The sequence below is a fragment of the Rattus norvegicus genome, chromosome 16 (genome assembly GCF_021556685.1).
Source record: "Rattus norvegicus strain SHRSP/BbbUtx chromosome 16, alternate assembly SHRSP_T2T, whole genome shotgun sequence".
NCBI lineage: Eukaryota > Metazoa > Chordata > Mammalia > Rodentia > Muridae > Rattus > Rattus norvegicus.
The window spans coordinates 85095908-85110017 of record NC_141549.1 but is presented as its reverse complement, the minus strand read 5'-3'; the positions used below and the strand labels follow the sequence as shown (position 1 = coordinate 85110017).

At 48.1% G+C, this 14110-nt stretch overlaps 1 long non-coding RNA gene across 7 annotated transcripts in view; it reads right to left on the bottom strand.

Moving 5' to 3' along the window:
• Window positions 1–9602, bottom strand: part of LOC103694002 (uncharacterized) — a 74502-nt gene extending 64900 nt beyond the window's left edge. For 4 of the 7 annotated variants that reach the window (XR_015640475.1, XR_015640472.1, XR_015640473.1 and 1 more), the window contains exons 1-2: window positions 9291–9602; window positions 8591–8681 (exon numbers count right to left, since the gene is read on the bottom strand). This is a non-coding gene — a long non-coding RNA (uncharacterized LOC103694002). Of the gene's footprint in view, window positions 1–736; window positions 864–2968; window positions 3450–6030; window positions 6189–8590; window positions 8682–9290 lie in introns of those variants that run through there. The other 3 variants (XR_015640471.1, XR_015640477.1, XR_015640474.1) reach the window with 3 other exon arrangements.
• Between the last annotated feature and the right edge of the window lie 4508 nt (window positions 9603–14110).

Here is a 14110-nt window from a genome sequence, read left to right as displayed (position 1 = left end):
CCCAGGTCACCACGTTTGTTTCCACTTTTAAGGGACGTGCAGCCATATTTGTCCCAGGAACGAGCAGTCTGCTGCAGTACACCAAAGCTCCGTGTGGTAGACCTCCATTCCTCTGGTGACATCATGTTTTTCACAAAGCTGCCCTCTGAGCATTGGTTTTGATAAAAGCCAAGTATAGCCAGCCAGCCCTGGGTAACCCAAGGGGACATTCCAGTCCCCACAGGTGTCCAATGTTTGCACACAACCCAAGCACACACTTCCATGTGCTTTAATTCAGCCCTATACTATTTGTAATCACTAACGTATCATAGGCACTGTGTGAGTAGTGGTCTGTATTGTTCAACAAATAATGGCCAAAAAAAAAAAAAACCCACCATCAGTCAGTGGTACATGAACAATGAGACATGGTTTTCCACCTACAGGTGGTTGAGCTCTGTGCAGAAGCAGGGAGCCAACATTTGTGTGAGATCTCAGCCTTGGACAGCTTAAGAGCACGGCCTCCGTGCTCTTACCCCTTGAACCCAGAGATTCCAACTCCCTGACAGATCCATCCATGGCATCCTAAAGAAATGGCGATGGTCATTTGGAATTGAAATCAAAGGTCATGCTTTTCTTTTAGCTCCGCAAATACTTATAATTTGGACCATTGTAGCAAGTAGACTTGTGCATAGGCTGCTGGGACACTGAAGTCGCCCCTGAGAGGTTGGGCTGGGATCTTATAACCACCATTATATCGTATATTATAATAACTACCTTTATTCTTCAGGGAACCAATGACAAGTGAAGGACAGAGTCCATCTTCCAGCTGATCCCCTGACTTCGAAGCCCTTGGTCTTCAGCTCTCTTCTGCTTCACGTCTGTTTCTAAAGGAAAAAGTTTAATTCCTCTACGCCCTTGTCTAAACCTTTCTGCTTGACACCCCAAACATGTTCAAGCACTATTCTGCTGAAATGCCGAATTCTAGCAGAACGAAGAACAATTAAGGACCAGGGCACCTTCTTTTGGAAAAGGATTTCCTTTGGGCGCATTGATTTGAACAGAAAGACTTTTGTGCAAGAGAGCCTACCAGCAGGCACCCCCGGGGTGCAAGGAGATACAGCCTAAGAGACAGGATGATTAAAACGGAAATCCTCTTCGGATGGTTCTCTTCTCAACCCTCGTTAATCCTGGATGCTTTAGCTAATGTTTTCTTCCTTTGACATTTGGACCCGATAGACTTTTAAAAAGTCACAAATTGTCCCTAATAACCGCACAAATTATGTAGGCTGTTGGCTGAGCATTTCTTAGCACTTTGTCTCCTGCATGCTACAAAGCAACCGTTTTTTTCATTAACCATTCTTCTTATCCAAACAAGGTGGCAGCTTTAGCATAATAACAAAGCAATTTCCTGTTCTGCTGACAAGTGACACTCTGTGGCTAAAGTCACACACAGAGCAGAGAAATGCTGAGGCCTGCTTGCAAGGCCAACACAAGGACTGTGGCCGGGGTACTGCTCTGAGCTCATCCCACTTGTCTTACAGCACCCGGGGCAGCAGCTGATCAAGGTTCCCTGGCTCTGCATGCCCAGCGCAGCTTCAGGCAGAGTGACCTCTCCTAGTAACCAGATTGTGCTTCTGGAAGAGTCTGACACCACTGCCAAGTGAACAAGACAAAAGTGACTAGTGGAGGGTAGGGGGGAGGAAGGAGAAAGGGGTTGGTGTCAATTCAGAAGGGTACAGAAATCTGTGGAAGTCAGTGCTTCCTGTGAGGGTCACAGCTCCCCCTCAGGTCACCGCGAGTTATGCCAGCAAGAGAGCTCATCAACTCATCAAGACTGGGTTGCCAGCAAGCCTCACTATGGCTGCCTCAGAGCAAAGTCGACTAGTTAATGCCTAGCATCAGTGCAGACTCACCGACCAAGCTCTGAGTCGAGACTCCTTCTACCCTCATCCCATTCCACCCCTGTTTTTAGCCAATTTCTGGGTCACCGGTCTTCATTGAGGACAAGCAAGTACGGCATAGTCATCTGCCTGAGGACCCACTATGAAGCTGACATCTAAGAAGTGGTAAGGAAGCAGTGGGCCTCCAGGAGAGATGGGAGTCCCTCATGGGCAGTTGATAATCCCTGTGGTCCCTTCCCACACCCCCGCTCTCCCGCTGGGCCTCCTCTTCTTCCCTCTCATCCTTTTCTTCCTTCTTTTCCTCCTCTTCCTTCTCTGCCTCCTCCTCTTCCTCCTCCTCCCCCTCCTCCTCCTCCTCTTCCTCCTCTTTCTCTTCCTCCTCTCCTTTCTCTTCCTCCTTTTCCTTCTCTGCCTCCTCTTCCTCCTTCTCATCCTCTTCCTCCTCTTCCTCCTCCTCTTCCTCCTCTCCTTTCTCTTCCTTCTCTGCCTCCTCTTCCTCCTTCTCATCCTCTTCTTCCCCCTCCTCTTCCTCCTCTTCCTCCTCTCCCTTCTCTTCCTCCTCTTCCTCCTCTGCCTCCTCTTCCTCCTCCTCTCCCTCCTTTTCCTCCTTTTCCTCCTCTTCCTTCTCTTCCTCCTCTTCCTCCTCCTCTTTCTCCTCTTCTTCCTCCTCTCCCTTCTCTTCCTCCTCCTCCTTCTCTTCCTCCCCTTTTTCCTCCTCCTCTTCCTCCTTCTCATCCTCTTCCTCCTCTTCTTCCCCCTCCTCTTCCTCCTCTCCCTCCTCTTTTTCCTTGCCCTTTCTTCCTCCTCTTCCTTCTCTTCTCCCGCTCCAGCTTTCTCCTTATATCTCAGGCTCTGGTGGATCCAGCAGTGTCTGTCCACACCAGCATGGTCCATGACCACAGTGGCCCACAGCTCCTGAAGAGGGCTAGGAAGAGGACCATGGCCAAGGGAAGATCTTCAAAGCTCCCAGCTATAGTCCCCAAGTGATACGTGCAAGCCCTTGGGGACTTGGCTGTTTTTCTTTCTTCCCCAGGTGCGTGTGTCTTTTTACCTCAAATTCTCCAGACACTAATGCTACAAGACAGAAAGGAAGGCAAGGTTTGCTCCATGTTCCCAGCAGACCTGAGAGGAGACTGAGCGGGAACCTTGGTCAGGTGGAACACTCTGGCGACTCTATGACCTTCTTGCACTGTTCTTCCTCCTCATTTCCGTAGGTGACAGCTTAGCTGTGCTGACTGTAAGAAGAGATCTGTGGTTGCAGGCATGTCCTTGCAGACAGTCCCCGATCATCCCCAGCTGCTGCCATTCCTGGGGCCTCAGGTAGGCTTTGTCCTTCCCGTTCCTTGCCTCTGGTGCTTTCCATGTCTCTCCTCTGGACAACAACACCTTGCTTCTGCCCTTCAGATGGGGGTTGGCATCTCTTAATTCTCTGAAGCACCGGTATCAAAGGCTGACTCATCTGCAGTGCCTCAGCACTGCACTTGACAGCTCTGAAGAACACGCTGTGGGTAGCAGGGCCCTGAGCAACTGCTGCTTCCTCCTGTTCCGTACGGTAAGGCAGGCATGCAGCTGATCAAATCAGAAGTTGTCATACTTAACATCGACAAGGAAAATATTTTCTTTTTCTTTCCTTCTGTCTTTTTTACCCCTGGTTTTAAAATCTCTTTGATCTTGTTCAACTCTTTAAAAATATTAACCTTTTCATTTATTTATTTTTTTTATTTATTTTTATTTGTGTCTGTGTAAGTGTATGTCACGTGTGTGCAGGTGCCCAAAGGGGTCAGAGGACATTAGGTTCCCTGGAACTAGACTTATAGGCACTTGTGAGCCACCCAGTGGGTGGGCTGCAAACCAAGTCAATATACATATATATATTTATGTATATATTTTTTATATATATATCACATTTTGCAATTCATTTCATGACAGTTAACCTCAAATTGAGAAAGAAAATATCTTCTGAGTTCTTTTACAAGCAAGCTCCTTGCCATAATTTAACTTTAGATTTCAGGTCAGAACACCACTGCAGTCCTTATAGACTACGTGTACATTGTCAAAACTCTATGTGCCCACTTGGCACACCTTCAAAGTGACGCGCGACTTTGATGGCTGAGCCACCCCCTTGAACGCAGGTCACACATCTCATCAGAACTTCTGAGTGAGAGAATAAATACCCAGGCTGGCCCAGGATCACACATTCACCATGCGTTCTCTTAGGCCCCACCCCCACCCCCATCCCCGGCCCCAACCGTGTCCCATACACATCCTCTCAACCTCTCAATGCTAAACAAACCACGTCATTCTGAAAAAGCCACATTGGAAAAAAAGGAAAGAACACAGGAAAAAAAGAAGTTAAACTACGGTGTACAGGGCTCTCCAGGAGCAACCTCGGGTTCTACAAGAGAATCAACCCATAGTTAGGCCCGTGAGTCTGATGCCCACAGGCTGCCACTCTATCCAGAAGCCACGCTCCAGGCTGGAAGTAGATTGCCTTCCTCTCTGGAAATTGCCTTCAGCCTCTGATGGGGCCACCTGCCTCACTGAGAGCCAGAGGGATTCCATGCTTACGGCATCTACAAAATGCTTTACAGTGCCCCTGGAGGTTACTGAGGGCACCACAGCTGCTGGCCGGATCACACCGAGCACCAGAGCTCTGCATAGAAACCACTTGCTCAGGCAGCCGAGCCCAGGGTGGGTTGGCGTGTGGCATCCAGGGGAGTGAGGTTAGCGTGGACGTGCTCATCCGGCCCTGACCTTAGTCTCAAACATGCCACACACAGGGGGCACGAGATCACTCATGACGAAGTCCCGGGCATCACAGAACAGACACGCCTTTAATGCCAGCAGCACTCAGGAGGCTAAGGGGGGAGGTTTGCCATGAGTTTGACTCAGCCTGGGATCCAATGAGAGGTTCTATCTCAGAGAGAGCTGTGGGCGTGGCTTAACGGAGAAGAGGGAGGCTCAAAGTTAGTGGAAGAACGTGAGGGTCTCCCCGGAACTTTGAAATGACTCTGTTGAAAATAAGGAAGGGGTCTCAACAGAAGTTGAGCCAGCAGTTTGCCTAATAATGTCTGGTGTCCCTTAATTTATATCGTGGTGCTGTTTGATGTCGTTTTCTACATGCTAATTTCAGGGCCCACGGGAGTTACTAAATAAGCAAGGGATTTGAGGGTTTCTGTCAAAGAAAGATGGGGTACAGCAGCTGACTCGAGATCCCCGACAGTGCTGGCAAAATGGCTCCAGAGCTAAGGGCCTTTGTTGCTTTCATAGAGAACCCACGTTTGGTTCCCAGCACCCATGTCAGTGACAGCGCGTTGGGTAGCTCACAATCACCTGCAATTACAGCTCCTGGGGGATCAGATGCCCTCTCCTGGTCTCTCTGGCTTCTGAATGGTGGGTTTGTACACTCTCATGCACGGGTGTGTGTGTATGTGTGTGTGTATGTGTGTGTATGTGTATGTGTGTGTATATGTGTGTATGTGTGTGTATGTGTATGTGTATGTATGTGTGTGTATATGTGTGTGTGTGTGTGTGTGTGTGTGTGTGTGTGTGTGTGTGTGTAAGACACATCACAGCAAGGGGACCTTTAGGCTGAGGAGCCTTCTTAGAAGTGCCTGAATGGTCATCGACTCGGGGCTGAAGGTCGGTTCTCACTACCTCCTCTAAGGGAGAGTGGGCCAAAGACCACCCTCGGCTTGGAGAGGGGGTTCTGAAAGAAGGGGTGTCTAGGAGCAGTGAAAACAAACAAAGTGAAGTCAAATCGTGGTCCAAACTGTCAGCCTATGTTCTGCTGAAGACAGCTTTTCAGATTGCTGTCTGTGTTCTGCTTTCTCGGGAGATCTCCGGACAGCCCTCTCTCTAGGTTTTGCTTGATTTTTTTTTTTTTTTTAATTTTCTGGATAGCTCCTTCTGGCAGATCTGTAAGCCCAGTCTTTTATTTACATATCAATCCAGGCATTTACTCCAGATTCCCTACTGATTATCGTGTGGATCTGCATCCTGTGACCCTGGCCCCTGGATTCCTAAGAGACCACAGGCACACATTTCTTTCCTTCTTTTTAACATTTCAAAAGAATTCAGAGATCCATCTACTTGTAGAGCCCTGCTGATAAACTAACTGGGTGGGACGGGGACCCCACCCTGAGATTACCATTTTTTTCCTTGCGGGGGCCTAACCTTGCTCTGGACCAGGCCGACCTTGAACTCCGGAATCTGCCTTCTTATCTTTCTGACAAGCTGCTGCCTCTGCTTTTCCAGGACTGGGAAGTCTCTCACGTAGTTCATTCTGTACTCTTGTATTTTGCATGGCTGAGAAATTGTATAATTTTGAACTTGTGTTTTCAGAGTCACCTTACACACACACACACACACACACACACACACACACACACACACACACACATACATACACACACAGCCTCAAGGGCTGTCCTGCAGGTCCCAGAGGCCACCACTTTGTTCAGACATAGCCACACCCTCAATCCCCAGTCATGCTGTCTCCAACCATCATGGAGTCATTAACCCTGGCAGGAAAATCATTCCCTGGAGGAGGAATATGAAGTAAATTATAGACACTAATATTCAAACAAGCTCCACATCCAACAACCATCAACACTCGTGGAGGCCCACGCCCCTCAGAGGCAGGAAACCCCGTCAGACCGTTCTTTCTAAGAGTCACGCTGCACCCTGGCAAGAGTTGTTTCAGGTTTCCTAATGACCTGCTTCCCAGTCTCCCTTCTTAAAAGCAAGGTCAGAGTAGCCACCCACACCCCACACTTATCAATCTGTCAAGAGCCCGTGCAAACACCAGGGCTCTCTAGTGTAAGCCGCCAATGTGCCTTCTCCACCTAGGAAACCATTAGGTATTGAGGCACCACTCTAAGCCTCTTGCCGTGTGTCTGTCCGCCAGAAACCTGAGCCTGTGAATTTGAATTGTTGAGTTGTCCTAAGGCTGGAGGGAGGCATTTTTACTTGCTCCCCCTTCCCCCCAGAAACAGAATTTTAAAACAGTCAGTAACTTAGGGAAACAGTCCTAGCAATTTACGTAATTCAATGGTTAAGGAGGAGGAGGAAGAGGAGGAAGAGGAAGACAGAAGAAAGCTATTCCTTTAAATTCTGTGGCATGGTTTAAAATACTGAACAGCAGCTTGCACAAAGATGCAGTGCTCCTCGAACAATTAGAAAGCACTTAAAACGCTTCAGCCAATCAGAGGCCTTGATTGGCTGAGCATCCCTAACCTGTAATCTCTCCTCCCAGGCCAGCCGAGCTAAGGCCTGCAGAACTGCTCTGTCAGTGTCAGGCAGTGGCTAATGCCCACGCTTCCCCCATCCCTGCCCCCTACCCTCATCAGTATGCCCCCTCACTCACTAAGGCTAATTGGACTGCTCCTCTGGCCGTTGTCATGGGTGTCAAATGCTCACTTCAGAAATAACACTTTTTGTGGCTTTAGTCTGTGGGACGAGAAGCTTTCCTTCCCACTGTGGAGGCTGCTGGGCTGGGTGTGAGGCTGTTATCTGAACACCAGATTTGTACCAGATATGACCTGATCCATCACTGTTCTGTGGGGACATCTCACTGAGAAGCAGGGTGGCTGTCACACAGGCCAAGCCTCGAGAAGAGTTACTTACAGCTAGAAATCTATGGCCGAGAAGGGCTCAGTCCCAGTGGCCATTCTGTTTAGTCATTCACCCATTAAACCAGCATTTCCTGAACACCTACTTAGTATCAGTGCCGAATCTATTCCTGACTTCCAGGTCTGACTTCCAGTCTCTACGCCAAGCTACCAAGCTTAGTCTCTTGCGTGGCAGGCTATAAAGTTAGGCCCTGGTTCTTTCTCCCAGCTCCAAGCTCCCAGAAATAAGGCTCAGAATGTCCCTCCTTCTATTTCTTGCCTATACCATGGGCCGTAGGCTTTTAATTGACAAGTAATGCATCCATACAATATGCAAGATATTCTACCTATAGCAGGCATGCTGGTGGACACATGCTAATATGAAAACACTGAAAACACACACACACACACACACACACACACACACACACACACACACATGTGCATTCAAGTAGTTGCCCATATACAGCACCCACTGAGAACATACACAGGCAGATGCACACAATACATTGAGAACATATGTATGTGGCAGGTGCACCTTCCTACACGTACACACACACATACATGCACACGGATGCAGTGCCATTCCTCTTTACCATGTAAAGATGATCTTGTATGACCTTTTCGTCCTCTCATGGATGAAAGCTGCTGGCTCTAGAACCCTCCACTGTGCCTCTGGTGTCTAGATACTCAGTTCAGCTCAAGGCCCTTAAGTTAAGAGGTTTGTCCCCTGGGCTGAAGAGATGGCTCAGTGGTTAAGAGCACTGACTGCTCCTTCAGAAGTCCTGAGTTCAATTCTCAGCAAGCACATGCTGGCTCACAACCATCTGTAATGGAGTCTGCCCCCTCTTCTGTTTTGTCGTAAGACAATGACAGTGTACTTACATTAAAAAAAGGAAGGTTGTCCCCCAACAGCCTCATAATGTTCATGTTTGCTGCACCACACTTCATAGTGGGATAGCACATAGTGGGATAGCATGATCTCTTAACCAGACATCAGAAGCCTTTCCCCCTTTGCACTGATGTGTGATTTGAGATGCCATCTCTGCATGCTGATGTCTATGTTGCAAAATTACAGCATAAACCAAAATTATATACCTCTGCAGACAAAGTCCCCACATCTGCGTCCATGTCAACAACATACAGTGAGCGCTTTCCATAGAGTCCTGACAGCTCCACAGAGAAGCAACTGTGAAGTCAGAGGGGAGAAGGAAACGGCCTGTCAGCATCTGCAAAGCTGGGATTCGACGTGCTGGTGGCATCTGAACACTCACCGGGCTGCACACCGGTGATGGATAGGGAGTCACAGGGTACCAGAGAGCCCAGAGGTCAGACTGGCTTTACCAACAGCTCTCACTTCCATCCCCACCACAGACATCTCAACAGACCAGACCTCTTCAGACTACATACGATGGCTGAAATCAATTCAATAAGCTGTGAGAAGAACTGAGGGGATTCTTTTAAAATTAAAAATGACAGTTTTATCTCTCTCCCTCCCTCTCTCTCTCTCTCTCTCTCTCTCTCTCTCTCTCTCTCTCTCCCTCCCTCCCTCCCTCCCTCTCTCTCTCTCTCTCTGTCTCTCTCTCTCTCTCTCTGTCTCTCTCTCTCTGTCTCTCTCTCTCTCTCTCTCTCTCTCTCTCTGTGTGTGTGTGTGTGTGTGTGTGTGTGTGTGTGTGTGTGTGTGTGTGTGTGTGTGTATGCAGGTCAAAGGACAACTCATAGAAATCTGCTCTCTCCTTCCAGAACGTGTTTCCTGAGTTTGGAACTCATCAGGGTTGGTAGCAGGTCCCTTACTCACTGAGCGGTCTCTGCAGCTTCAGGAGGAATGGTATTTTACAGCTTGAATCCAGACCATCGTGATAAGCTCCCATCTCAGGCCTGTGTTCTCCTTGGCTAGTGGTGTGACTCTGGGAGGCAGGGTCTAGCTGGCTGACGTAGGTCACAGGGTTATGACATGGCCACAGCTTCCACAGCCTTCCCTGCTTCTGAAAGGACGCACATGGGGAGTGTCAGCAGCAGGAGGGACAGGTTTCCAACACCCAGGTCAGGATTGATTGAGCGTCCATTAGCAAGTCTCTTTCATAGCCAACATCTGCCCTGGGTGATAGCTAACACCTGCCCTGGGTCACAGTCAACATCTGCCCTGGGTCATAGCCAACCCTGCCCTGGGTCATAGTCAACATCTGCCCTGGGTCATAGTCAACCCCTGCCCTGGGTCATAGTCAACATCTGCCCTTGGTCATAACCAACATCTACTCTAGATCCTGAAAGCCAAGAATAGTTGGCTGCCTACTGCCACTCACTACAGGATCCTTGGTCCCTGGTGATCATGAAGCCTGATGATGTCACCCTGCAGTGTGAATTCTCCAATAGGGAAAAAAAAATGGACCTGAGAGTGCTAAAACCTACTTCATTGTGGACATGGCTGCTCCCATCCCTGGGTGTGCTCCCATCACTTGGGTGTGAGTATCTAGTTGTCTCCTGTGATCTGGAGACACTGAGGTTGCTAATGCCTTATGGGTTCCTATAAACATGAGAGACCACATATGCTCTAGGCACGATACCTCTGAGTTACAGTGCTGTGTATTCTCTGCAAATCTCGGTGGGGACTTTGCCCAGCAATGCTAAGTGACAGAGAGGTGACAAATTAGCAGTGGATCTATGTCTATTGAGCTACATGGTAGAAAGGGTGAACATTATATGAACATCCAATCAAGGTTCAAACATTGCTGAGGCTCTCTACAAAAGCAGTCAATCTTGCAGCCCAAGGTTTCAACTGGATTGGCTTGGCTTTCCTCGTTTCAGGCTCAAGGCTTGTCTTCGTGTTCCTAGTGTTGAGTGGAGAAACACCACGACCAAAAAGCAACTTGAGTAGGGTGTGGCCTTGGTGGAAAAAGTGTGTCACTGTGGGGCTGGGCTTTGAGACCCTCCTCCTAGCTGCCTGGAAGTCAGTCTTCTCTTTGCCTTCAGAACAAGATGCAAACCTCTCTGCTCCTCCTGCACCGTGCCTGTCTGGATGCTACCCTGCTCCCACCTTGATGATAATGGACTGAACCTTTGAACCCTAAGCCAGTCCCAATTAAATGTTGTCCTTTATAAGACTTGCATTGATCATGGTGTCTGTTCACAGCAATAAAACCCTAAGATAGTGAGGGAAGAGTTTATTTGGCTTACATTCCCGAGTCACAGTCCATTGAGGGAAATCAAAGCAGAAACTCAAATCAAGTAGAAACCTGGAGGCAGGCAGGAGCTGATGCAAGGGTCATGGGGGGTGCCACTTGTGGGTTTGCTCCTCATGGCTTGCTCAGCCTGCTTTCTTATAGAACCCAGGACCAATCACAATGGGCTGGGCCCTCCCCCATCAATCACTAATTATGAAAATGCTCAGTAGTCTTGCCTATAACTAAATCTTATGGGGGTATTTGCTCATTTGAGATTCTGCCTCCCAGATGGCTCTATTTTGTGTCCAATTCACATAAAACTAACCAGCACAATTCTGACCAGGGGCATAGACTGGTGGGGCAGAATTCCACTTTTGCTGATTGACACGTGATACTCAACAAATATAAACACTTTCTGGATTCCAAAAATTTTCCCAGTGCTAATGAAGGACCCTAGGGGCTTTGGACAACCTTACGATCACCTGCCTTAGGGCGAGGCTAGGCCAGGTTCCAGCTTCCCGCCTCAGGTCGAGGCTAGGGCAAGTGCCATTCTCCACCCACAGGAACATTCTTGAGCAGAAAATTCTTAGAATGTACTGACTGATGCTTGCTAGCTAGAAGACTTAAAGGTCAATATGCTCAGCCAATAAGTTTGAACTGTAACCTTGTTGAGGTAACCTGTGCGCCTAAAAAGTATAAAAACTACTTTTAATTGAAAAGCTCTCAGGGAGAACTTTCCCTCGGGATGGAGACCCTCCAACTCCAAAGACCAGACCGAGACACCACAGGATGCAATCAGCAAGAGGATTTGGTTTATTGTCGGGATACACAGGCACAGGCACCTGCGGGCGCTTCAGTCTCTCGGGGGACTGGCGCGCCCCACGGAACCAAGGATGGGCTTTTATAGGATTTTGGGGAGCAGAAGCAAGCATACAGAAGCAGATGCATGGTTACAGGGATATAATTGGTGGATTCTAATGTAGCAAGGGTTTAGCCCGGGGGCCAGTTTCTTAGCTACCTTCCTGAAACATAACGGCTGACTCGGCCCCCCCAAGGGTTTAGCCCGGGGGCAAGTTTCCTAGCTACCTTCCTGAAACATAACGGCTGACTCGGCCCCCCAAGGGTTCAGCCCGGGGGCAAGTTTCTTAGCTACCTTCTAGGAACATAACGACTGACTCGGCCCCCCACCAGGGTGTGGGACCTCTCCCGGGGCTTTTTTTTCATTGTCAGGTGCTCAACCGAAGTCGTCCTGTTGCCAGGCCTTCAACCAAACACATCCTGCTTGGCAGCCGCTGTGTACTCAGTATTCTAACCTTTCCCTGAACCAGTCATCTTAAGTACAGCCTTGCAAAATGGCGTTACTGCTGCTAAGCTGGGGTCTTTCATAATAGCCATTTAGGGTCACCTTCTTGTCACTCACCTTGAGGGACTGATTGAGGGTCGACCCCAACACACTGGAAAAATAAACCTCTTGCTTTTGCATCCATCTGTGTCTCATTCAGGGGTGTCTCGAAGTAAGTACCACAGACTGAGGGTCAGGGGTCTTACACACGTTTCGGGGTGGGCCCTTCATAACCTACATGTCCAAATGATGACACGGTTTGGTTGGCGAATTGTTTTTCTATGCCTACACATTTTAAATTTTCTCTCCCTTTTTAATTAAAAATAATTCTTTTTTTAAAAGAAAGATTTATTTATTTATTTATTTATTTATTTATTTATTTATTTATTTATTTATTTATTTATTTATGTGAGCACACTGTCGCTCTCTTCAGACACCAGAAGAGGGCATCAGATCCCACTACAGATGGCTGTGAGCCACCGTGTGGTTGCTAAGAATTAAGCTCAGGACCTCTGGAAGAGGAGCCAGTGCTCTTCACCTGTTGAGCCATCTCTCCACCCCTGAAAATAGATTCTTTTGTCATATAATATACCCTAATTATAGCTTCCCTTTTCTCTACTCCCCCACGTTCCTCCCCACGTCCCTTCCTCTCCAAATTCACTTCCTTTCTGTCTCTTATTAGCAAAGGACAGGCTTCTAAGAGATAGCAGCCAAATATGAAAAAAACAAAATAAAACAAATATAATATGATGAAATGAAAAACTTTTCATATCAAAGTTGGACATAGCAACCCAACAGGACGAAAAGAGTCCTAAGACCAGGCAATAGAGTCAGAGACCCACTGCTCTCACAGTCCAAAGCCCTATAAAAACACTGAGCTAATAGTTCTAATACGTATGTGGAGGATCTGGCATTAACCTATGCTTGCTGTTTCAGTCTCTGTGAGCTCAATGGATGGTTGATTCAGAGGGCTGTGTTCTCCAAATGTCCTCCATCCCCTTGACTCTTATACTCTTCCGTCCTCCTCTTCTTTAGATTCTTCCCTGGGCTCTGAGGGTAGGGATTTGATAGGGACCTCCAATTTGGACTCTCTCCCAGCATAAAGTCTGGTTCTGGGTCTCTGATGATTTCCATTATTTCCAGGAAGTTTCTACTGCACATGGTTTCCCCTACCCCAAAGCTCACCCCCCTCTCCCCAGTTCCAGCCACCTCTCCCCACTGTGGAGAGCTCCTGGTGCCACCTTCTAGGAATTTGGCAGGAATTTGACATTGGGCTAGGACTAGGAAATAGGCTCAAGATGAGTACAGCTGAGGAATGTGCTCTTAGCATCTTGATGGGTCTCCATAAGACCCTGAGTGCAGTAATCGTGGGACCTCTGTTTATGCTTTGTTTGTTCCTTAACTGCTCTGCTTATGCCTCAGGTCTGATCATATTCTTTGTATGTGCCTAGAATGGTATAAAAGCAGACTGGAAAAAATTAAATAAACCCGCTTCAGCCTCAGAATTGGCTGGAGTCATGTTATATTGTTGTCTAATTATCTTTTTTCTTTACAATCCTCGTCCCCTCCCTCAAGATGCTGTTGACTGACTGAGCTGCCTTGGTCACACCTCCATCCCCGAGTCCCCCACTCCTTCATCCCTGTGTCCCTCTGGCTCTCATCTCCACCCACCTCCAGTCCACTTGCGTCCTGACTAGTTTTTGTATTTGTTTTTGTTTTTTGTTATTGTTGTTGTTGTTGTTTGTTGTTTTTGTTTTTTGTTTTGTTTTGCTTTGTGTGTGTGTGTAATGTGTGTGTGTGTGTGTGTGTGTGTGTGTGTGTGTGTGTGTGTGTCAACTTGACACAAGCTAAAGTCATCACAGAGAAAAGAGCCTTCAGTTGAGGAAATGCCTCCATGAGATCAACTCTAAGGCGTTTTCTCAATTAGAGATCAAGGTGGGAGGGCCCAGCCCATTGTGGGTGGGGCCATCCCTGGGCTGGTGGTCCTGAGTTCTATAAGACAGCAGGCTGAGCAAGCCAGGGGAAGCAAGTCAGTAAGTAATATCCCTCCATGGCATCAGCTCCTGCTTCCAGATTCCTGCTATGCTTGGGTCCCTGTCCTGACTTCCTCCAATG